At 51.9% G+C, this 25,349-nt stretch overlaps 1 long non-coding RNA gene across 2 annotated transcripts; it reads right to left on the reverse strand.

The window, feature by feature from the left end:
* Positions 1-435: 435 nt before the first annotated feature.
* On the reverse strand, positions 436-24,122 carry LOC138850421 (uncharacterized). 2 transcript variants are annotated; one of them, XR_011390159.2, is made up of 3 exons: positions 23,977-24,122; positions 2,150-2,262; positions 436-998 (listed from the first exon to the last, which is right to left on the reverse strand). It is a non-coding gene; the product is annotated as an uncharacterized LOC138850421 (long non-coding RNA). The 2 variants fall into 2 exon arrangements; XR_016237334.1 differs by lacking the exon at positions 2,150-2,262 and having other exon boundaries at positions 23,977-24,103.
* Between the last annotated feature and the right edge of the window lie 1,227 nt (positions 24,123-25,349).

Raw genomic sequence — 25,349 nt, forward strand, 5'->3', positions numbered from 1 at the left:
CTTTGGTCCCAACTCTGCTGCTTACTCGCCTAAGACCTTGTGCAAACATTTCCCCACTCTTGCTCTCAGTTTCTTCACCATAAAAAAAGAAAAGAATTATCACTCCAACCCTAATGAATTCATAGCAAGGTTGAGGAAGGCCCAGCGACAGGATGAGGCAGGGGCAGTTTGCAAACAGTTGCCATCAAGTATCTCAGTCTAACAGGGGCCAAAACTGGATGCTTGGTTTGCTCTCCAGGCCTCACCCTAGTTCAGCCAAAGGCACCAGCATCATCTCCTTACCCCTTGATTCTCACCACCACGGGCCCTTCTGCAGCAAGCCAGAGCGGCTCCACTTCCTTAGTCATAAGCATTTTGATTTGAAATGTGCTTATCTTAATATAGTTTAAGCGTCTATTTCAAATATTTAAAGCTTAATATATTTTAAGCTTCTATCTTAAAATACATTTTGATTTATTGAAATGTCATACAGCACTTGTACAAAAAACTGCATTGCACTCTTTGACAGATTTCCCAAATTGTACTAGGTTTATGTTTCTGTGTGTGTGTGTGTGTGCGTGTGCGTGTGTCCCTCCCTCTCTTTCTCTCTCTCCCTCCCCGTGTATAAGTATGTGTATGTTTTCCATGCATATGTGTGTGACTGCAGTGCTGACTAAGCAAACTGGGAAGCACTGTGCTTGGCCTGGGCAGGTTCCAAAGAGGTGTGCAGCGAGGTCCCCGCATCCCAGGCTCAGAGACTCTCAGTGCCCACTCCGGCCGTGACATTCACTCACGTCACATGAATGTCTGTCTTGCTTTGTCCTAAAAGACAAACACACCTAACACTTAGGTGTGAATCCTCCAAGAAGCAGGGAGCACGCACACACGGAAGAGAGTGTGGCTAGCCTGGAGGTGCACAGACGGGCTCCTGAGTCAAACCGCCTTGTTCACACACGGGTGCTGCTGCTACCGTCGGCTGACTTAGACAAATGCATTAGACTGTGTCCCCGCCTCCTTATCTGTAAAATATAAACAACAAAAATTTCTCTATCAGCTTGTTGCATGATTAAATGCACTCATATATCTAAAATGCTTAGAACCATACCTGGGATATAGTAAGTGTTCAATAAATGTCATGGTAATGTGTAGTTTCATAATCTGGAGCAAATAGTACATACGGTCTTAGAGCCTTTTTTCACCTGGTGAGACATGCTAAATATTCCGTGTCAAGAAATCTTGAGACATGATTACTAACGGCTAATGTTTCCTGTCATGTGGATACACTGCAAGTTTCCTGACTTACCTCCTTTGCTAGATATTTAAATTACTTCTAATCTTTATTAACAACAGCATGATGATGGATAGCCTTGCGCATAGGTTTTCGCACATCAGCAGCTATTTCTTTTTATTGTATTCTTACAAGTGGAATTGTTGGGTCAAAGACTGTTCTTATTTTCTGATCTGAGATACAGATTCCAAGTGCCCGAGACAGGTTGTCCCAGCAGAGGTGTTCCTTAGGGACCCAAGTCCAGAGGCCAGGGCGGTTCCTAACCTCTGCCTTTTCCTTGCTGCCCTGTCTCCTGACCCTAGCCAGGCGGCAGCCAGGTTGTCCAGCAGAGGCCACTTGCAAGCTCCACTAAGCCTGTTTACTCAGCTCCGGGCTGGAAAGCAACTTGGATGTTTTCTCTTTGGGGGACACCAGGGACTCTTGCTTTGAACTTCAGCAAAGAGGATAAAAGCAGCCCCATCCACCTTGCCTGCTGTTTCACAGCTGACCTTTTCCCCGGTGCTTGACCCACACCTCGTGCTTCCAGAAGCATCTGGACTTTCTGGCCTTTTTGAATTGTGGCTACCCCACCCCGTTAGCCAGCAGAGAGCCTTTCTGTTCTGCAAGTCTTAGCTCAATGCCACTTCTTCCAGGAAGATCACTCCGCTTCACTCCGTGCATCCCAGTGTGGGGGATGAGTCCTCTGGGCAGAGCTGCTCACGTGCTGTGGACTGAGTGGCCCTGCCCAGCTCCCCAAAGAAGGGAAGGCCACTCTGGTCTTTCCGAAGGTCTCAGCCAGTCTTATACACCTCTCCCCTCTCCCCCAGTTCAACAGGGATCAATTGTTCCAGAAGGCAAAGAGTGGGTTGAGCCTGTCAGGTTGGCAAGGGGGAATGGCCTGACCTTGGCAGAGCTCCTTCATGATGACAAAGCGACCTGCTGCACTTGCTGTTTCCAGAACAGCTTGCTGCATCCCACCACCCTGGAACGCCCTCAGCCCAGCAGAGGCAGAACGCCTGGAAGAGCAAAGAAAGCACTCAAGTGAGTGCACAGGAAGTCAGGCTCTGGGACTACCAAGAAAGCTGCCCATGGCTTGATGACCCCTTGGAAGGGAGCACAGCCTGAGTAGATGCAAGTTTTGCATGGTCTGAAGCATATACGATTTGCGGAACTTGCTTAAAAAGAGAATCACAGTGGCTAGAGTTGTAGCATAGGGAGTGAAGCCACTGCCTGTGACACCGGCATCCCATGTGGGCTTCAGTTCAAGTCCTGACTGCTCTGCTTCTGGTCCAGTTCCCTGCTAATGGCCTGGGGAGAGCAGCAGAAGATGGCCCAAGTGCTTGTGTCCCTGCCACCAATGTGGAAGGCCTAGAAGAAGCTCCTGGCTCCAGGCTTCAGTCTGTCCCAACCCTGGCCATTGCGGCCACTCTGCCTTTTAAACAAACAAATAAACCTTTAAAAAAGCAAAAAAAAAAAAAAAAAAAAAAAAAAAAAAAAGAAAGAAAGAAAGGAAAGAATCACAAATACAAAATGCCCCCAGTCCCTCCACTGCACTCAACAGGAGAGAACCACAGTGGGGGAGTTGTGGAGCTAGAAGGAGACCATGCACTTCTGCAAACTTCATAATACCTGAATGTGTGGACCCACTGCTGGGGCCCCTCTCAGAGGGGCCTGGGCATCAAAGCGCTCAGCCGCCAAGGCCTGGCTCTGTGGCATAGCTGGTAAAGCTGCCGCCTGAGGCGCTGGCATCCCATAGACACCATTTCCACTGGCTGCTCCACTTCCAATTCAGCTCTCTGATAATGCACCTGGGAAGGCAAGAGGATGGCCCAAGTGCTTGGGCCCCTGCACCCATGTGGCAGAACCGGAAGAAGCTCCTGGCTCCTAGCTTCAGATCAGCCCAGCCCCGCTGTTGTGGCCATTTGGGGAGTGAACCACCAGATGGAAGACCTCTCTCTTTGTCTCTGCTTTGCTTTCTGTGACTCTGTCTTCCAAATAATAATGATAATAAATGAATCAAATTACACATTCTGAAAAACTTCCCTTCATGAGCCTCAGTTGCCCCACCCCAAAGGATTATAAAACCTATCTCATTGACTCAGTGTGAAAATGAGATGAACTAAAGAGTGGACAGACAGATCCTGTCCTAGGAAACCGATATTTCCTGAGGCCAGCCCTTGCGCAGGGACTGGGCAGACAGAGATGAGCTGACCCAGCTTCAGTCCTCCGCTCCCCTTGTGTGACCCCTCTGGGGTCCTCAGAAAGGGGTTAGCTGTGTAAAACTGAGCTTTGCAAAGCACAGGAGGCAAGCAGGGAACTTTTAGCTCACAGACAAGAGAAACTCACTTAGACTGTGGCGAGTTCTAGAATGTCAGCTAGCATTGGGAGCAAGTTTTGCAACAGCAGATGGCCAGGGTGAATCTGAGCTCTGGCCCTGCCTGGCTGTGTGTGCTTGCAAATCACTGACCCTCTGAGCACCTGAGTTGCCCAGGAGTTCGGGAGAAGGTCAGAAGACTGAGACACATGCCCACACAGGTGCCCAGTAAGTGGCAACGTGTTCGCCTAAGTCCATTCCTACCCTGCTTGAGCTTTGTGGGCAAAGCCTCCTCTAGTCCGCTGGAAGGTCATTTCTGAATTCTTTTTCTTATACTTTTTTTAAGCAAATTCTCAGAAGACTACTTTTTCTGTCTTCACTCTCTCAACTCTCATTCTCATTTGAGGTTTTTTTTTTAAGATTTATTTGTTTATTTGAAAGGAAGAGTTAGAGAGAGAGAGAGAGAGAGAGAGAGAGAGAGAGAGAGAGATCCCATCTGTTGGTTCACCCCCCAGATGGCTGCAATAGCCGGAGCTAGGCTGATCTGAAGCAAGGAACCAGGAGCTTCATTCAGATTGCCAGCATGGGTGTAGGGGTCCAGGTACTTGGGCCACCATCTGCTGTTTCCCTGGCACACGTTTCTGAATTCTTCCTCCCTGCTAGAAGCCCACTTCAAGCTCCAAGCAGAGAGGGCTCACGGGACTTCCCCTTCCATTTCATGCGACTGATTTCTATTCAAGGACACATCCTCCTTCAAGAAGGAAATTCCAACCACTTCCCCCTACTAGAGATTTTTTTTTTTTTGCAATGTCCCCTTTCCTTAACATCTGGCCAGATGCCTGTCGGTGAGCTTAGAATCCTTTGACTGGAGGCCGTTCTGTAGCACCGTCTCCTGCTTCCTGTGCTGACTCTGGCCAATGGGTCTGGCCCACAAAGTCTGCCTCCCATCCCTGAGTCCCTTCCCTCATCCTTCCTGGGGCTCCCTTGCTGTTAGCATCCCCCACTGGCTGGAGAGCCAGCTGACAACAGGTGATGTTGGTCCAACACCATCTTCTCTCTGGACAGCTGTCCTGCTCCTCCAGCCATGTCTTTGCTGCAGCCTATTCAGAGGAAGATGAGGGCGGTCATCCTGCTATCACAGGCGGAGTCCTGCACTGCCCGCTGGGGGCCTGGGCTCTGCCAGTCCTGCAGCAGCTCCAGAGATGCCCGGAAAGTCTCCTCGCCACGTGCAGGACCACACTGGCCTGGGGCGTCTCCGAAGAAACCCCTCTCTTCCTACTGCTCCTCTTGTTGGAGACACTGCTCCTTGTTCTTAGAGCCCCAGGTTTCAACTTGAGGGCTTTTCTTCAAGTCTGTCCTTCATGGAGCACCTACAATAGACCAGGCCCTAAGTGACAGCCAGTGGAAAGCACAATGCTTACTCCGAAGGAGCTCACGGATGAAAAACGGGACCTGCCGAAGACTGTGAGAATGGGGGTAATTGCCAGGAAAGAACCTAGGCCCCTCGGACGTGTTGTCCCGGAGGAAGAGCCACAGGAGAGGAAAGGGAAGCGTGACCCAAGGGAGGGAACAGCATGCGCAAAGGCTGAGAACTGATTCGTCACGCACTGCCATGCCTTGCACATGTGTGAGAAGCTAAGGGTCAGGCAAGAGGACCGAGCCCCTGTGGAGGGCGCTTTGACCTTGAGTTTCCCTGTGCAGAAAGAGAGGCCTCTGTCTGCTGATCCTTTGGGGGAAGTTTCCAACGCAATCTGAGGTCAAGGGGCTGAGCAAACCCAGAGAGCAGAGTCAGCATCCAAGCGCCTGAACACAGCTCAGCGTGAGCCCAGGACTCCTAGCTTCGCAGCAGAACCTCTGACTAACCCGTGGAGAAAACAGTCTTAAAAGGAAGGCAAATATTTAGTTTTAGGAGCTCAGCCTACAAATTAGGAGGAATGGGAAACTTGAATGTCAGATATGTAACTTTGTTCTCCCTAATTTGAAGCAGACTTTGTATTCTGGGGGAAGATAGATTGAAATCCTCCTGCCTGTTCGGTAATATGGTGGAAACCACTTCTAAAGAGCCAGTGCTTTATGTTATAGGCAACCAAATTTAATGAGGTAGCGAAGAGAGGAAAGTGACGTCAACTGGGCTTTACCCAAGAACCCAGAACCATGCGGTGTGGACCTGACTTCAGTCCCTCCTGCCTTAGTTGAAGTAGAGGGCGAAAGGGAATTTTTCTGTATCTTGGTCCTCTTTGTCCTGGCCCTGATGGATTCATTCTGGAGAAAAAAATAAGAGCTTGCTTAGCAGAAGAAAGTGGGGATTCTCCGCCGTTCCCTGCACCCCCTCCTGCAGTCCTGACCCTCGCCAAGTCTCTGCACTGCATTGGCCCTTTATGTACACGTAACCGTCACCACAGCACGTCACCCTCCAAGGAAACCACCGATTTTTTCTTAATTTTAAAAATGAGGTAGACAAAGCTGAGGGTGGTTGGATGGATTTGCTAAGGCCACACGGCTCAGGTAATGGCGCATTGGACTCCTGGGTTGGGATGATTTTCATCCCCACTCTTCTCTGATAATAAAGCCCGTGCTCTTTCCACCTCCCCACTGCCTTCCTGTGGCCCAGAGATCTGGTTAACGGTGAGTGGATGTCTACACAGAGTATCTCTGAATGAAGGGTGTTGAAGAAATGCAATAATATAAGCACTACTTGACTATCTACTAGTTTATTCATTCAACAAATAATTATTATCTCTATGGTGTGTGCCAGGCATTCTTCTGGGTTCCAGGAACACAGCAGTGAGCCAAACGGGCAACCCCGTGCCATTGTGCAGTGCACATCACTTGGGCAGAACAGTGTAGGGAGTGTGAGCAAGGAATCGGGACAAAGACGCCCAGGTCACATCATCACGCAGCACTTGTGAGCTGCGTGACCTCGGGCCTGTTACCTAACCTTTCTGTTCCTCATCTGCACAGAGCTGTCCATGGCAGTGTCTGTCTTTCAGTTGTTACGTAAGAGAAGTAGATGAGCAGATATCCACAAAGCTTTTAGAGTATATGGGTGTTGGTAAATAATGAAAGTACACAGGCAGCAGCCGAGGAAGTAGAAAATAGTAAGTTACATGCTGTTCAGTATGAAAGTGAACAGCATACCGGGGACTAGGGACAAGATGTGTTGGTGGCGGGTCTGCAACTCTATTTAGGGTGGCCAGGGAGGGCTGCGTGGAAAAGATGTCGCCTGAACAAAGACCTGAAAGGCGCTGGGTGGGAGCCTTTGGGGGGTGGCTTGGGAAGGCCGGAGGGTTCTGTGGCGCTGTCTGACTCAGCAACGTGCGTGTCCATCACCCTCCCACTGCTGACGGAGGGATTCAGGGAACCGCTTGCTTTCTTCTCTGTGATGTGGTGGACGTTATCAGTATGACTGCCCAAGACGCATTCTCTAAAGTAATCACAGAGACCAGCACAAACACTGTGTACCTTGAAGGAGACAGATATTTCTGGAACATTCCTTTAGAACAAGCACAAAAGTACTCAAGTGAAGTAGTGGCTTACAAGGTGCGCTCCCAGCCCTTATCTCCTAGATAAAGCTTGTCCTGGCTGGCCCCAGGGTCCAGCCACAGTGCTCCTGGGCTCTACTCGTGACTTTCCCTCAGACCGCACCTGGACAAAACCCTGCGATCTTGGAGTGGACGTGAGAGAGAGACAGGACTCCCCTGACCTTCACCCTCCCCTGAGTGAGAAGGATCAAGTCTGGCCACATGCCTGTTGCCCTGAGCACATAGGAATGTGACTTCAAAGGCCTCTCAGGAGGTGGGGGTGCTTGAAGAGCAATTTCATTTCAGGATGTTCCCTCCATGCGGGCTGAGAAGGGACTCTCCTAGGTTGTTAAGGCCCAGAGTTTAGGGCCGTGGTTAACAAATTGCACCCTTGCATTGTAATACAAAAAAGGAACACAGGCCTGAGAGGCTGGAAATAAGGGTGCAAGCCGCGGCTGTGCTGTGACTTCTGTCTCTGGGCTCTGATTTTTCTGTCTGTAATATGAGGGGGTAAAGCTTGATATTGCTTGTCTTCTCTGGGCCAGAACTGTGGGAAAGAAATTGATGTTGTTCCTGAGCTACCCAGCCCACGGTACTTCTGTTACGGCAGCCCACACGAACCAAGGTGGCTGTCTAAGGGTCCCTCCGAACTGCAATTCCCTGAGCTTAGCAGTCTGGCTTCCTAGTGAAGCCACCCCATCCCCTTGATTCCCCTGCAGCTTGAGTTGTAGTAATCACTCTTTTCCTGCAGCTCTAAACCATGGTTTCATCTGCTCTTGAAGACCCTCTGGCAAAAGGCAAACACAGAGAGAGAACGGTGTGCAAGTGGTGGAAGCTGTGGAAGGCAAGCTTCCAAGTCCTCGACTGGTCCCTGGAGGCAGCCCAGACTAAAGAGGGAAGGTCTCCCCTGGGGCACTCTCAGCTTCTCTGGAGACTCACCCAAGTTTGGGAGTCAGCCTTGAGAGCGTTCTCTGAAAGCACTTCCCCGCGTCAGTACAGAGGTGGGCAGGTGTTGTGGTCTCAGGCAGAGACACAACCAGGACAGCTGGCCCTTGTCTAGGGCACTCTCTAGTTCTCTAAGTGACCGGGCACAGCAGTGTCTGCACTATTACAAAGAAGGCTGGTGTTGGATAGGCAGGCAGCTTAGAGTTCAGGAAGGAGGCAGACAGGATTCTCATCTCAGTCTCGCCACTTGTCAGGGCCCAGGAGATACGACCTTCAGTCAAGGCACTTAGCATCTAAGCTGGAGTTTGTCAGCGCTAACCTTGAATCTGGACTGGAGGAGCAAGCATCAGGTTCTGCTACTTACTAGCTGTGGGGCAGTGAGGAAGGTGCTTCAACTTCTCTGGGCCTTAGATTCCTCATCTGTAAAGAGCACAGCATAATAAAGGTGGTTGTGAAAGTTAAAGACTGTCACACAAAGCACCTCACATACACAGGCCCTCAGTAACTGTTAGGACCAACCCCCTGCCCCTCCCCACTCAACCTCTCCAAGAAATGCTTCAGACTCCACAGCCCATAGGAAGCAGGCTGATGAAGAACCAGATCCCTTTTAAAGATTGGTTTGCAAATCGCATCACTCTGCACTAACTCAAGCAAGACCAGCAGTGGAGGGCGACAAACCAGCTTGGTGGGGTGTAGCGGGTTCTGCATGGCCACAGACACTCCCCAGAAGGGGTGGGTGTGCGTAAAACAGGCCAACGCAGCAATGTTGAGGCCCAAACAGACTATGGGCCTTTGCTCATCTGAAAGGCAGAAAACCCAGGCAGTCTGAGCCCAAGACATGGATGGCTTCCCCCAAGTCAAGAATCCAAGGCTGGGGCATTTGCATATTCAGACAGGAGGACAAGACACCTCCACCCCACCCCTGTCTGATTCCTTTAGTTTCTTCTTCTTACATCTGGTTCAAACAGAGAAGAGCCAGAAGGAGGTCAGAATGCCATGGCCGCCATGAATGCTCTCAACTGAGATGCAGAGAGGTCAGAGGAGGAGCAGGTGCTCAGCAGATGCCTCCTGCCTGTGCACCGGGCGCTGGAGAGGAGCTGCAGTGGGGAAAACACTCACGTGCCCTGCCCTCAGGGAGCTTAGGTTCAAGGGTAGGGCAAATCCAGGTGAATGTCACAGGTTCTTACCAATAGACTCAGCTCAGGTCAGGACTTGCCTTGGATTCCTGCCTGCCAGCGAGGAAGCCCCCTGTTCAGGTGCCATATCATGTCTTGGGGGTGTGACACGGGCTCTGATCTGAGGTTTAGGTGGGGTCCAATTGGGGCACAGAGGCTAGAGGGGATCGTCCTGGGGATCAGGTCTGTCCTTTCAGGTTTGAATGAGGAGCAGGCAGGTTTTAGGAAGGCAGAGACAAAAGGTAGGCACAGTAGACAAAGCTGCATCATGACCAAGGGTCTGGCAGTGAGAACCAGGCTAGCGTGCTCAGAGGAGCTACAGGCAGTCCAGTCCCGGGTAAGACTCCGGGGGTCAGGGCTGTGGAGGACGTGAGGGCTTCCTGACACTTGCTGAAGACCTGAATTAAGCCTGGCTGTCTACCTGTTATGTTGTTTTCTGTGCGTCTCACCACCTCCGAGTTGTGTTGTTAATGTTCATTTGAATTGATGAAAAGACTGAGGCTCTGGGTGGTGCCAACAGCCCAAAGTCATACAGTTGGGTTAGGACTGCAAAGCCAGGTTGACCAGATGGCAAGGTGCATGCTTCTCCCCTGATCCAGCTTCCCTGCTTTTGACAAATGTCAGTTTAGCCTGGCTACACATGAGACCCTATACTAGCTTGGGGCTAGCACAGCAAACCAGACAAGGGCCCTACCCTCACTCTAATGGAGTGAGAGGGGCAAGGCATCTGAACAAATGTCTGTGATTGTATTCTGGACAAAACAAGAGATGGGAAGGTGAGGGAGTATTGGAGGGAGCCTGCTTCCCTTCCAGCTGGTGGGCACAGGCTCTGACAAGAATGCCACATGACTGAGACCCGAACGAAGAGAAGAAGGCAGGCTTGGGGAGGTCTGGGGTAAAAGAAACTAAAGGTCCTGGGGGTAGGCACCAGCTTCTGTGTTGAAGGTGGAGCACTATGGCTAGAACAGAGGAAGTCACTGGGGATGAGGTGTGGGAGATGTGGAAGGGCCAGTTCCTGTGCTGCAGAGAGCAGAGCTTGCCCTGCGTGCAGAGGATTTGAGACAGATTATGGAAGAAGGCAAAGGTCTCCCTGTCACAGTTACAAGGGTGGTTTCCCTGGGAGAGTGAGCCTGGTGCACAGGGAATATGCACTCTGCCTCTTCCCACGTGTGTAACCGTGGACAAATGATTTAACCTCCCTGGACCCCAGTCTCCCCCCATGTACATGGACGATTGTTAATACCTGCCCTGCAAAGCAGAGATGGGGTTAGAAACCAAGCCCTGGGGCCAGCACTGTGGCATAGCAGGTAAGGCCGCTGGCTGCCACACAGGTATCCCATATAGGTTCAAGGCCCAGCTGGTCTACTTCCAATCCAGCTCTCTATTAATGTGCCTGGGAAAGCAGCAGAGGATCACCCAAGCGCTTGGGACCTGCCACCCATGTGGGAGACCTGGATGAAGCTCCTGGTTCCTAGCTTCGGACAGACCCAGCCCCAGCTGTTGCAGCCATTTACAGAATGAATTAGCAGATGGAAGATCTCTCTCTCTCTCTCTCTCTCTCTAATGCTTTCAAATAATAAATAAATAAATCTTTCTTAAATTACATGAAAGACAAAAGAAAGAAAGCAAGAAGGCAACAGATAAGCCAGGCCCTGCCCCATCCCCTTGTCCTGCTTGGGAGTAGGTGGAAGATCCAGCATCGTCACCAGAAGCGCTCACGTGCCCTGTCCATCTCTGCGAGGGGCAGGCTCACTCAAGCAGTATGTCAGAGGTTCTGCACACCCTGCCGGCTGTTGCTACTCATGGGAGCTGGCTCTAGAGGCTGCAGCACCCCCTGGGTCTCCCTTGGCAAGAGTCTGTAGTTAGATTTCTGAGAACAGCCATGGCTCTTACATGTTAACTCAGTGGGAATCGTCTGGGAGCGGGTTCTGATTTAATAGGTAGATCAGGGGTGGGGCCTGGGATGCTGCCCATCTCACAGTCTCCCATGGGCTGCAGGGCCAGTCAAGGACCACAGCAAGGACATTGAACCATGTGGCTTCCACAGCACAACATCGAATGCACTGCTGAAAGCTCACAGAGTCATAGCCAGCTTCCAGCCACTTATTCCTGAATTTGCTGCATAAGTAGATGTTCCTACAGTTCCTCCCATGCATGACGGACCATTTTGCAAAGTGGGATTTCAGTGGGAAGCAAGAGTCAGGACTGGTCCTCACACAGCCTTTACCTAGTCTCAGAGAGCCCAAAGTGCAGGGCCTGGGCGTCCAAGTGTTAGCTGGAGAGGATCAGGGAAGGCCTCTTGGACAGGGTGGTATTTAGGCAGAGAGCTGACCCGAGGAGGCATGCAAGAAGCATGAACAGCACTGCCAGGGCCAAGGCCACCCAGTTCCTCAGAGGCACAAGCCTGATTCCAATCAGTTCCATCTGATCCAAAGACTTGCTGTTGCCGGTATCGTCTGCACTGCACCCATCACGTCCTGTGAAAGAGGAGCTGCCAGCTGTCCTGCCCCAGCCATGTCAGAGCAGCTGGCCCCAGCTAGGAAAAGATCTGGGGAGCAGAGGCCTCGGCATCACCTGACAGGCGTGGCAGTTACGAAACTCGCCCCGGCACCAAACACATTGCACCACCGACACCATCCAGGCTTTGCTTCCAACATCCTTCCTCCCAGAGACTTGTGACCAGGAAGTGTGATCGCCCTCTGCTCACTCTAATAATAGTCCATTTTTTTTTTTCCAAGCAACGATGAACTTTGAAACTTGGGTGGTGGTAAGCAGTCACATCAGCTGATGATCCCTTGGGTGAAGTTCATCAGAAAGAAAAAGTCCAGCCATCCAGAATGTTCTAGGACTCTTTTAAGGGAAGAAAGAGACAGAAATGCACCTGAAGCAAATCCTCCCCCCTTTGCTTGAAGTAAGAGTTGTAACATGGAGGTGGCCCAGAGATACCCGGCATAACACTGAATGTCACCACGTGACTCAGGAGGGTGGCTGCCCTCTGTCAATCTCAGTGCTGGTCCCATTAACTGGGAGATGAACTCCTGCCTTCCCCACCTTACGAGCCTTGTTGCTCAGAAAATGCTCAATGTGGCGACTGGCGCCGACTGTGAGCACTCAGTGAGTGAGAATGGAAAAACATTTTCCTTATAAGCCTGAGAGGTGAGAAGGGACGAGGGGACAGAGCTTGCTGTTTCTTGTCACCAGAGAAGGTCCTGGATAACTCAGATCGGAAGTCAGGCCTAGTCAGAGTCCCAGTATCTTTCCCCAGTTCCTCACGCTCTGCTTACATTAGGATTGTGGGTTTTTTCCACTTCACTTTGCAAGCTCTCTAGAGTATGCCCACACATCTCCCTACCCAATGATATTGCGCATGACCACAGACTTCCCCCTGGCCCCAAGATCGGGGTGGGGGGTGGGGAGGGACTTGGCAGCACAGTGGCTCTGGGCTGAGACCTCAAGAGGCATCATCTCTGTCCATCCGTCTCTTGTCTCCACTTACCTGCTCTTTTACCAGGAGAAGAGCAAGCCCGAGCCTCTCTCAGCCTGCACCTGCACAAGAAATAGAGCAGATCCAAGCAGACCCAAAGGCCTGCCAGCTTGCAGCTGGAACCCACACAGCTGAGGCGACCTTCAAGGCCGGATGATTGTGACAGTGGCGAGGGTCTGAGGTTGGGGCAATCTGGTCTTGAACATGCTGGTGGCCAGTGCTGAGGAGTGCACTGCTATGGAAGAGCATGGCCACACCAGGTCTGCTCTGCAGGGATTTCTGCTGTACCTACTACGTGCGGTGGTCGGCAAAAAGGAATTTCAAAGCATCTTTCCCCTCCAAGATGGTCTCATTTCTAACAGAGCAGGAAATCACAAATCTCTATGTTATTAAAATATAGAGAGAGAATGAATGAATGCACGTGTCGATATTGTTAATGAGAAAGGCATAGCTCCAGCATGGAGATAGTTTCTGGCAACTCAGCAGGGGGTCTAGAGTGGTCAATCCGGAACATGGGACACTCTGCTAGACACGGAGGGTGGCTCCCCCCGTGTGCCACCACACCACCCCTCTGTCTACCTTCTTTACCACCTCCCCTCCAGGAACCAGCCACAGCAACCTGGGCCTCTTCAACTCCCTGGGGCCCTCATCCATGGGCATGATGGGCGCTGAGCGGCCTCAGGAGAAGCCCAGTCCTCCTGAACGCTGGACACCCAGCGCCCAGCTCAGTGCCTGGCACCTACCAGACTGTCTGCTACATCCTGGCTGACCTTAAGCCGAATGAGATTGCCCCGACTGTCATCCAGGGATGGCGCATTTCAAGCAACCATTTCTACATTATTTTTTAAAGGCATTCAGAGCTGAATACATACGTTTTAAAAAATATTCATTGGAACTCACACCCACACAAACATGTATGCAAGCGTGTGCCAAACACAGCCCAAAGAGCTTTTCACAGGCTTGGTTCCCTCTTGGCCCACGCTGGCCAGGACCCTATTCCACAGATCCCTGGCAGGCAGCCTGCGAGGGCTCGGGGCTGAGAGGTGGCCTGCTTTTCCTTTCTGTCCGACCCGAAGCTGACGCCACAGGCCTTTGGGAACCCTTTTTGCCTCTGTAGCGCCTATGAGTCACATGACCTGCTTACCCCTCCCAGGCTGTGTGGATCCACACACGCACCCAGGGCTCCAGAAGCATTCCTTCCTACAGGGTGGAGACGAAAGGAGACTCAGGCGGGATTATCCATACTGGGAGCCGTCTGCGACCCAGGCTAGGCCTGTGCTCCTCAGAGCAGACTGTGGTCTTGAGGTAGCCTGCTGCATTCCAGGCAAATTCTTACCACTAGAAAGTATTTCCCTGAGCTGAATCAAAAATGGCGTCTCTGCTGCTTTTACCTACTGGTCCCTCCCCCTGGGGACTGTCATGAAGAAGTCTATACCCTCAGCCCCATGGCAACCCCGTGCATTGGAGGAGAGCTCTCAGGTCCTCCTTGAGGGGTCAACAGAATTCCTTAAACTCTGGTTAAGCTTTTACATAAGCATGTATACATGGGTATTGTGCATGTGTGTGTGTTATCTATATAATCTATACAATAAGAGAACATTAGCTATCTACTGTACAAGGGGCTATGTAGGCACATAAGAAAGGCACCCATCCAAGATTTGTAAAGCCAGAGAGGGCTTCCTGGAGGAAGTGCTGTTTCTGCTGAGTAGGAGCCTTAGAGTGGTTATGCAAATTCCTACAACTAGTGAGGAACCTGAAACTCAAGCACGCACCCACTCCAAGGAACCTTGGGTGACAGTTGACATTTGTTAGTGTGCAAAGATAGATGCTACAATTTGTATCACTTTGTTCTTATTCTACTTTACCACTCCACGCCTGGTTAGCACTTGGGCCCTGGCCCTGTCTGCCTCACAGCGCGTTCTCCCTAAGTCCAGTTACCAGCCAGGGAGACCTGGGTTTGAATGTGGGCTATGTCACGCGCGAGCTGGGGGGACACTCCTTGGAGCCCCTGCTTCCACATCGTGCCGACTCACTGCAGCGCTGCTGCGTGCATTGAGGGCAGAGAGGCAGCCGGCCCAGTAAGCCACAGATGTTTGGCTGAAATTCCCTTTCTCCCCTTGTCCGAGGAGGCGACGCAGCTGACCTGCTACTAGGTCTGAGACGTGATACATCTAAAGGTATTCGCATTGGAGCTAGAAAGTTCCAAAGAGTTTTGTGATATGCCAGGTAGGCTTAGAATCCTGGAGGGAGGGAGTGCCAGGGCCCCAGGGCACCCGCCCAGAAGAGGAGGAGAAGGTCACAGAGGATGACAAAGTGCACACAAAAGGAAGGCATTAGTTCAAAAATAGAGTGATCAGGCAGGCTGCATGGTGGAGGTGGCAGGTGTCTTGAATGTTGGCAGTGCCATAATTCCACACTGAGACCATGGCACTAACCTCCTACACCTCTCCCCCAAGGGTGAGCTCAATCCCTAGTACCTGTGCTTCCCTCTGAAGACAAAAAGGATCTTTCCAGCTATGAATCAGGCACAGGCACTCCCCTGCTCCCAATCTGCATGACTTCTCTTTGTTCCTAGAATAAAATCACGAATTCTGCTCATCCCCTGCTACTCTCCACGATGGGGCACCAGCTTCCTCTGCAGCTCCACAGTCAGACAGGTGAGGCCTTTGGGAGCCAGGATGAGTGCCACAGGTGACCTCTGCTTGTCCCCTTGGCAGGCACCATGTTCATCAGAGGGCAAGGACAAGCACAGACCTGCGTTCTGCTCCTGGCCATGGCAAGGTGTCTCTGAGGGACTCTGCAGCCCTCCCCGGAAGTCCTGACCAAAAATAGGGCAGGAAACCCACTGTGTGCAAAAGGACATAGTTGAAGAAGAATGATGGGGATTGTGTCTCGCGGTGAGGACACAGTTGAGGGAAGCAGCCAGGGAGAGGGTGGCACAGTGCAGAGCTAGCAACAGGGGAAAGGGAAGTGAAGGAATACATCCTGGAGGGTTCAAGGCCAGAGCAAGGAAGAGCACTTGGCTTTCGGGGGAGTTAGGGCCAGACTGGCTTCAGCCAAGGCCAGAAACTGCAGCCAGGAAGAAGTCCAGGCAAGAGAGGACAGCCCCGTGACCTCCCTCTCCTCCCACCATCCTGTCTCCTGCTGAGGCTTCCTGGGCAAGAATTAGAGGAGAGAATTAGGGCTTGGAGGACCAGGAAGTCTGAGTGAAGCAGTTGTTAGGGACCAGCCCTCGGGCTTCAGAGCAGGCAGAGAAGGGAGTGAAATGGAATGGATGGGAGGAACCCCTCCAAGAATGGCCAACACAGCAGGCATCGCATGGGGGATGCGACTAGCCAATGCAGTGTGGGTAGACGACCCCAAGAAGGAGAATTCCATTTAAGGGAAGAGTGAGCCTGGGTGGCAGGCAGCTTTGCCAGGAAGGCCAGAGTGTTCACATAGCATCGAGGTCCTGTGTCTGCTGCATCTGCCAAAATATTCCACATGGCCATAAGCATCACATACTTTGGCCCATGCACAGCTGTGGAGGGCACAGGGGTTGTTCTCTGTCCTCGACCTCGCCCACCTTTCCCAGGACAGAGAGCTGGGCAGGAAATGGCTGCTGTTGGTGCTCCTGGAAAAGAGGCAGAGGTGGTTAGGAGCTAGTAATAAAGACGATGGGAGTCATGATAGTGGGAACAGCAGGTAAGCAGCTTGCTGGGATCAGGCAGGAGCGGAGAGAGAAGTCAAGGCCAGGTCTGCGGCAGCAAGGCTAGCCACCATGCCAGACTGTCCTCAAAGCCACCTAGGAAACGAGAGGAGGAAACAGGCAGGATGCCTGCCCATGGCTTATGCAACTCTGCATGGTCAAAGGGTCAAAGCTTGCCTGCCCGGAGTGGTCTTGCAACACCGGCCACACACACTCAATTTTCCAGCCATGTCAATCTCGGCAGTATTCTGAGTATGCCCAGCTTTCTCTCACCCCTGGACCTTTGCACAGGTTGTTCTCTTAGCCAGGAACATTGCCTTCCCCCTTAATCCCCTCGGGGCTTGGCTGACTTCACCTTGGTTTGCTATCAGTCGCTCCACGAAGTTCCTGGGACATTGCAAGTCCCAAATGTGGACTCATCTTGGGAGCATTCAGAGTGCCTGGTAATTTTGCCCCTAGGACACAGTCCTCCCTATGGTCCTGTGCCTACCTACCATGGACCTGCAAGCCCCACAAAGGCCTAGACAAGCCTGTTTTGCTTTGCCCTGTGTTCCTAGAACCACTGCCTGTCATCTAGCAGGTGGTGGTGTCGCGTGGAGGAAGTACTGGATGCTGCAGACTCAGCTACACCATGCCTGGTGCATACTTTGGCCCCTACACTGCAAACTCCAGTTGGCCCTGCAGGAGCAGGGGAACCTCTCCAATGAATGGGGGCAAAACATCCCTGGGTCCCAGAAGAAGGGATCCCGGAGCAGGAACTTGTCCTTCCTCCCTTGTCCTGTGTGCTTGTCAGTTCTTGCCTCAGTGTCCTGGAGGGATCACCCAGGAGAATCCTGTCAACCTCCTGCACCTGTGACCCCAGTCATATAGGAGAGGGGAATCGACATTTATGGGGTGTCCCCATGCTGCACGAGGGAGACCAGAAAGGAGACTAAGCCCACTTCTCCCAAGAGGCAGGCTCGTCTTGGCCCTCCAGCTACAAAGACTGCCTGAGCCATACACCAACATCAGAGACATTTAGGGCGTGCGTCCCCGCTGAGCTACTCAGCAGCGCCACCTCCAGGCAGCCACCTGCCCCCGGAACCCGCAGGTGCAATCCCATGACCAAGCCCTCTTTTGAGGATGCTGAATTCCCCCAGGAACCCTCCAGGGAAGATAGAAAATAAGAAGAAGAAAAGACAACTGAGAAGGACTCAGCTTCAGGTTCCAGCCAATGCAGTGGCCCCTGCTTGGGAAACTGTGAGTGGCATCATTCTCCTCTGCAGTGGAACAGGTCTGGGCCCTTCAAGGGCCAGGCACCTTCAAGTCAGAGGCAGAGGCTCATGCTAACACGGAGCCAGGGGTGCTGGGAGAGAGCGGGGCCTGCAGGAAAAGCCAAAGCAAATGGAGCCCAGTCTCCTGACCCAAGCAGATGGTGTCCCCACCTCTAAACTATTGTGGTGCACAACACCTTCCTTCGGAAGCATGGACAGAGCCTCCCGCCACCACCAGCAGTGACAACAGCCATCTTCTTCTGAGCCCAACAACACACTGGGGTCTTCCCAGCAGCATTGGGAAAGCAGTGGAAGATGACCCAAGTTCTTGGGCCCCCACACCCGCGTCAGAGACCCAGAAGAAGCTCCTGGCTCCTGGCTTCAGATCAGCCCAGCTCCGAGCATTGCAGCCAGTTGGGGAGTGAACCCGCCAATGGAAGACCTCTCTCTGTTTGTGTGTGTCTCCTCTCTCTGTGTAACTCTGACTTTCAAATAAATCAATTTTTTAAAATGTTCATGAAAATTGGCATTAAAGATAAGCTTATTTTAGTGCAAAAAACTTTATATCCATGAAGTTCCAGGGTCTTCAAAAAGTTCATGAAAAATATATATTATGAAAAAAAAAGCCCATGGATTTCTGGGGTTTTTTTTTTTTTTTGCACCAAAATAAATTTTTATTCCATTTTTCCATGAAGTCTCTTCATATAGAGCTTAGAACAGGCATTGCTTGGAAAACCATGGGCCAGGGAAAATCCCCCTCCTTTCCCACGATGCGGAAGGAGAGACCCAGAACACACCCCGAGGAAGCAGAAGTCTGGGTGGTTGGTAGCATAGGTGGCTGACCTGCTGCAGGCCCAGCAGTACACAGGCTACATGCACCTGCTCACCCTAGGGCACAGCACAAGGCCAAGTGTGGGCTCTTGCATTTCACTGTGTGGGTCTCGGCTCCCACACTCGTTAGCTGGGCGGCCTCCAACAAGTTTCTTAAAATCTCTGTGCCTCTATTTCTGGAGGTTATGGAGAAAATTAAATGAGATCGGAACCCAGGAGTCAGCTGTGCACACACACAGTCATTCACTTTCCCATCAGCCCCTCCCGGGTCCCTCGCAGCAGGCACGGTTTCCTCAACGGCCTCCGCGTACCCAGTGCTGCCCCTAGGAGGGAAATCAGGAAAGCAGAGCATCTCCCCAGGTGTGTCCAGCTGGTGGCTTATAAAGCACAGAAATGCATTTCTCATAATTGTGAAGTCTGGAAATGCGTGATCATGGCAGAGTCAGGGGCTGTGGAGGGCCCACTTTCTGGCCTATGGACGGGACATTCCTACAGTGTTCTCACACAGTGGATGGGGTGAAGAGTCTCAACCAGGGTCTGTTTGGAGCATCTTTTGGCACCAATGGCACCAATCCCATTGAAGGGGGCTCTGCTCCCATGACCTAATCCCCTCCCACAGCCTCCACCTCCCAAAACTATCACTTGGGGGTCAGAATTCCAACATACACATTAAGGGGGCCACAAACTCTCACAGCATCAACCTCTTCCAAATTTTGGATGTGAGTTCTGAGCTGGTGGCTGGGGGTGTTTTCTGTGACAGCTGTGGAGGTCAGAAATCCAAAATCAGTCCCACGCAGTGAAAGTCAATGCTAGCAGGTACCACCAGAGGCCCTAGGCAAGACCCCTCTGGAGGCTGCCTGCCTGCCTGCCTGGGCCCTGGCTCCGTCTCCAAGGCCAGCTGCACAGTGTCCTCTCTGCTTTCCCACCTCTGCCTCTGTCCCTCTTCACCCTCTCCCACTCTGAGAGCCTGTCTTCCTCTTCTAAGCACCTTCTAGATCGCAAACCTCCCCAGGTCAAGATCCTCATCTTAATCACAGCCAGAGTTGCCTCTTTCTCACGTCAGGGAACAGTCACAGGTTCTGAGATTAGGATACGGACATCCTTCAGGGGTCACTGTTCAGCCTGTCACACCCAGGCCATGCCCTGATGCTCCGGCCCCCTGGGGGCTGTGAGAGGAGAGAGGTGCGGCTGCCAATGTTTATCCCTGCACGCAGCTGCACTGTCAGTGGACGCCGTTCTCTTTCTCAGTCCCAGACACTGAGCTGAAGGTCAAGGTGTGCACTTGGGAATTGCCAGAACTGAGGCCTGGATGTGAGACAGTGCAGTGGAGCCCCAGATGAGCTGGCGCCCTCTGAGCTGCGGCCAACTGTGGGGTGGCCATAGTTGCCTTATACTGAATTTCCAGACTCCTGGCTTTTTTCTCCCCAACCCAGTCTCAAGCCAGCCCCCAGAAAGATCTTGTCCAAACAGAGTGGATCACCTCCTCTCTCACTTGAATCGCTTCCAGGACTCCTCATTGCCTCCAGGACAAAATTCAGACTCCCTGGGCTGTCTCACTGGCCCCATTCCCTATGTCGTCGCCTCCCATGGTGCTCCCTTCTCGCTTCCCCCACCTCCACATGCCAGAGTCATTCCCCAGGATAGCATTATCTTCAGCATCTTTATCATCCACCATTGAGATAATAAAACCCACAACTTCCTCTTACTCAAAGCAAATAACATGCTGACACTCAATACCTTTCCAAAGGCGGCTTTCCTAACTAGCTGCCTGCCCCCTTCTCCCCCATGGGCCTAATACGCCAGTCTTTCAGGAGGAACTCAAAGACCACCCACTCTCCAGGCAAGATAACTACCTCCCCCTCTCTGTGCACCCACCATGTGTCCCCCTGGCACCCACAGTAGCACTGAGCTCCTCTCTGCTTCCTGTCTCCCTGGTTTCCACCAGAAGCTGCTTGGGGGGTATAGGCCTCTGAATCATTGCGGTATCCCCAGCATCTAAGCATCTGACATGGGGCAAATTAAACACTCAGGAAAATGGTGAGGGAAAGAATGAATCAGAGTCTCTTCTCAGCCTGTTCACTTCCTCTGTCCAATCCTGCTTGCTGCAACTCTTCATCATGGAGCAACTGGTTTCTAAGAACAGAATCAGACAGGAATCCTTGGGGGAGTCCCACTTGATCAAGATCTGGACTGCCAAGTGGGGAGGGAGGTAAAAGGCAGTGTCCTAAGACTTTGTATGTGTCTAGTCTCTACCCATTTAATCTCTACAGCCACCCTACTTAACAGAACTTATTATGTCCATTTTACAGAGGAGGAAAAGTTAAGATCTATCCAATTTCCACAGCTGCTATTATGGGAGATGGAACTTGGCATTTACAGGTAATTTCATGGCCTGCAGAGAGCTTGTGTGCCTCATCACCCCACTCTGCTGCCTTGTACTTTTCTTAAGTACTCACTATGTACCAGGCACATGGTTGGTGAGCCTAACAAGCTGAAATGCACTATTGATGAGCCCTGTTGTAGGGACTGGCACAGCCATGTCTGAATTAAGGCTTCACAAAGACAAGAAGGAAATGTAAGAGTTGGCATTGACCTTTAGTCAAGGTCCAGGTGAAGGAACGGTCTGTGGCGATGTCATTCCCTAGAGCAATGCAGACTTTCAGTGCAATGGGCCCTGGCCCAGTTGCTCTAGCCCAGAGCTAGAGCCTGCACAATTGCCAAGAGACCCATCGGGCACTTCAGGGGTAAGATCGGTGCCTGAGGCCTCTTTTCAGCTGGTAGAGGAAGAAGGAATCAGATCTGGAGTCACCAGTCCTAGGATCATTGACACCGGCCCTTCCCCCACCCCCTTACCAGCTATATGACCTAGGACAAGTTGTGTAAACCTCTGTCCCTTAATTTTCCACTTTTAATATAACAGAGTAATAAGTGCTGTGACCTTAGTAAATGAAATGGGGCCTGCAAAGCCTCCAGCAGGTGCCTGGAATCTAATCCTGGTAATATTAGGTTTAAAACCAATAACTGAGGCTCACAGAAGGAGCTGGCCCAGGGCCACACACCTTCCTTTCTACTCCAAAGCTCTTCTTCCTGTAGCAGCCTCGATTTTTACTGTTGCCTCCAGCACTCCATCAGCCACCGTGATTTAAAACCCCAGTGTCCTCTCCCCCTGCTCTTGCACCCACACCCAGTTCAGGAAGCTCGGGAATGGTGAGCCGAGTGTGAGTCCAGCAGCTGAGTCGCAGCTCCGTCGTCTCTGGCCCCCGCTGTTTCTCTTCTGCTCTTGCTCAAGAACCGCAGGCCAGCCCTGTGCCTACCGCTCCACAGCTACTCACCAAATGTTGCTGAATGAGCTGTGGCATGCTCTCACTAGCCGTGGTCCTTCTCAGTCCAAACTTTCCCAACAAGCAAACAAACCCTCTAATCCCAGGAGAATGTCAAATGTCTCACCCTGCACAGACAAGGCCCTTTCTGACCAATGGCCCCCTGGAGTCCCTCCTACCAGCTGACTAATGAGCCACATCCCATCAGATCTTCATGGAAATAAAGGAGCACCCTCGGCACTACTGTGATGCCAATGGCCCCTTTCCCTTCTGCGTGCACTTCAGTTAAATGGAGGTGGGAAAGAAGCTAAGAGGTTGTTACCTGGATCAGGTGAGTTGCTACCTGCACATGTCACAGTGTCATCGTAACACCTGGGCAGCTTCTTATAGCCTTTATTACAGATGAGGGACCTGAGAATACCTATATTCCAAAATTCTCTTTACGTCTCATCCTCCCGGGTGGTGCAGCGCAGACTCAATCTCCAGGGAGCTTGCCCAAGGCCCAGGGTATCTCCCCTCAATTCAGTCTGTGGGGCCGCAGAGAATTCACCTAGGGAAGGTCATCCCTGGCTGCCCGTACGCCCCTGTGTCTCTGGAGCCCAGCACAGGGGAACACACGTCCAGTCTCTCTCCAATCTGCTTGAATGAGTTACTGGTTTTCCAGCCCCATGTTTTTGGTTGTCCTTCCTCCAGCCTTGATTTCTAGTTTCTTGGAAGAATAAAGCATACAAGGCTACTGCTTTGAAAGACATACAACAGATGGGTGTTTATTAAAAATATTTGAAGGAATGAGTAAATGAATATATGAACAATGGATGAAGATTTCTATTTGGGAGTTAAACCTGGGTCCTAGACATAGGAATCTTTTATCAAAGTTGCCAAGGTCTTCAGGAAACAGCACCTTCATAGAAGTCTAGAATGTTCCTTCAAAGCTCGTGCCATGGTTTACAATTGTATGACCATCACTTTTCCTCTTCTCCTCCCCTAGACTGCAATCACACAAAGTCAGGGACTGTGTCCTTTGTGCTCGTTGTCCTATGCCTCGTGCCCTGTTCGGGTCTGGTATACAGTGGTGCTCATTAAGTACATGCTGACTGATCACCTGAGTCCATAAAATGACACATCATCCTAGCCTCTCCTGCAGTTTACAACTGAAGCATGGAGGATGGAAGAGATTTCTCCCCCATTAGCATCAGAATGAGACCTGTTGCCACCAGGATTACTTCCTCCCTCCCCGCTTGTCCCCAGGAAGACAGGCCAATATGGCCCTCCAGCTGCTCAGAATCCCCAGGGATGTGACAATTCCCTGTGGGGCTCAGTGGAAGAAGAATGGTAGTGCAGAAATCTACCCTTCCACTGCACCATAGCCCTAGTTGGAAATCTGCCCACAGCCCCACCTATTGACTACCCCGGCTCCTGATTAATTAAGTAGTGACCAAAATGTACTTTGCAGATGAACAGGTGTTCCAGAGGGAGAGACCAGTGCACATGAGCTCAGCAAAACGCCACAGCTCCTTTTCCTCCCTTCCACTCTCCCGTCATCCCTCCACTCATAGCAGTACCGGTGAGGAGTGGTCATTGGTTAGAATGTGCCTTGTATTACCTGCGTGGCTTGGGCAGAATTCCTAATGTTGCTGTGCCTCATCATTCTCTATGTGAAATGGGCACATTAATAGTATGTACCTTACAGAGCATTGCGAGACTTGGCAGTGAATGTCTGTAGAAGATTAAGAGCAGAGCCTGGCACATGATACAGGCTGTGCAAGAGCAGCTGCCTGGGGCTTGGGAGCTGGGCACTGAGAGCACACCTCTGGGCCCTCTACACCCTTCCTGACCCCACTGCTGCTGTTAGGGGTGCTTGTCTCTCATGTTCCCAAGGCCGTTGCTCCCATGGCTCACTCCTCCCCATGCATTGTCACTGCAGCCTCCGACTTGATTGCTCTTACCAGCAGGCCAATAGTGCTCCCTCCCCGCCAACCCAACACCCCCTCCTCCTGAGCCCACATCCTCCCCCTTCCTGCTCCTCCTTCCAGCACAGCTCTGAGAGTTGAACGCGTGCCCTATCTCCCAGTCCGCTTCTGCTGTCCACGCTTGGATTCACCCTGACTGGGCTCCCACTCCCACCCTGAGTCCCACACTGCTCTTGGGAAAGTCAGCCACAAGCCCCTCACCGTAAACCTGTCGCATCTCAATCTGTACCTTGGCGATGGAGAAAGCAGCATTGGATGCGGCCATGGACTTCCTCCTCCACAAAGCTTGTTCTGCACTTGGCCTTCAGGGCAGCAGTCTCTCTGTTCCCTCCTCCTTCCCTTGGCTGAACAACACTGGGGCCTTGGCCTCAGCCCTTCTCCTCTTCTTTTCCACGCCTGGTCCACACACACACCCCACCCTGCTGTGATCTCATCCAGCCCCTGGCTCTGGACCCCATCAGTACTTACTGAGGCTTCCAAGTGCCTAGCCCAGCCCCGCCCTCCCTTGCCTGCTCAACACTTCCACAAGGATTGCTTAGGCATCTCACACTTCCTACATTACAAACTCAGCCCCTGACTCCCCCTCTGCCGGGGCCCTCAGATTGTTCTTCTTGCTGTCATCCCCCTCTCAGCTTACGGCAGCTCAGCTTCCTGTGACTCAGGTGCATCTTTCTGCCTATCTCTTCCCCTGTACCATCTTTTCAACCTGTCAAGGAGTGCTGCTTCTTCCTGCAGAAGATGTTTGGCCTGGGGCTTGGCGCTGTGGTACAGTGGGTTTAAGACACCTCCTCTGGGCCCGCGCCGCGGCTCACCAGGCTAATCCTCCGCCTTGTGGCACCGGCACACCAGGTTCTAGTCCCGGTCGGGGCGCCGGATTCTGTCCCAGTTGCCCCTCTTCCAGGCCAGCTCTCTTCTGTGGCCAGGGAGTGCAGTGGAAGATGGCCCAAGTGCTTGGGCCCTGCACCCCATGGGAGACCAGAAGCACCTGGCTCCTGGCTTCGGATCAGCGCGATGCGCTGGCCGTGCACGTGGCAGCCATTGGAGGGTGAACCAACGGCAAAGGAAGACCTTTCTCTCTGTCTCTCTCTCACTGTCCACTCTGCCTGTTAAAAAAAAAAAAAGACACCTCCTCTGATACAAGCTTCTCATATGGGTGCCAGTTCAGGTCCATGTTGCTCCACTTTCGATCCATCTCCCTGCTAATGGCCCTGGAAGAGAAGCAGAAGAAGGCCCAACTTGGGCCCCTGCATCCACATTGGAGACCTGGAATAAACTCCCTGCTGCTGGCTTCTGCCTGGCCAATCTCAGTTGTTGTGGCCATTTGAGAATTTAACCAGTGGATGGAAGATCTCCTTCTCCCTGTCTCTCCCTTTCTCTTTCTGTAACTCTGCTTTTGAAATAGATAAATAATTTTTTTTTAAAAAAAAAGGGAGAAGAATCAGTTCAGTCTGATCACTCCTAGCCCAAGTAGGTGCACCAGCCCCTTATGCAGGGATTATCACCATGGCTTCCCATCTTCTCCTTCCCTCTGCCCTCAACAGTTCCCAGAAAAATGTGGTACAAACATGAATAGGTCAAGTCACTCCCGTGCCCCAACCCTCG

Source organism: Oryctolagus cuniculus, chromosome 7 (assembly GCF_051225735.1).
Source record: "Oryctolagus cuniculus isolate XC-2025 breed Fujian yellow rabbit chromosome 7, ASM5122573v1, whole genome shotgun sequence".
Lineage (NCBI taxonomy): Eukaryota > Metazoa > Chordata > Mammalia > Lagomorpha > Leporidae > Oryctolagus > Oryctolagus cuniculus.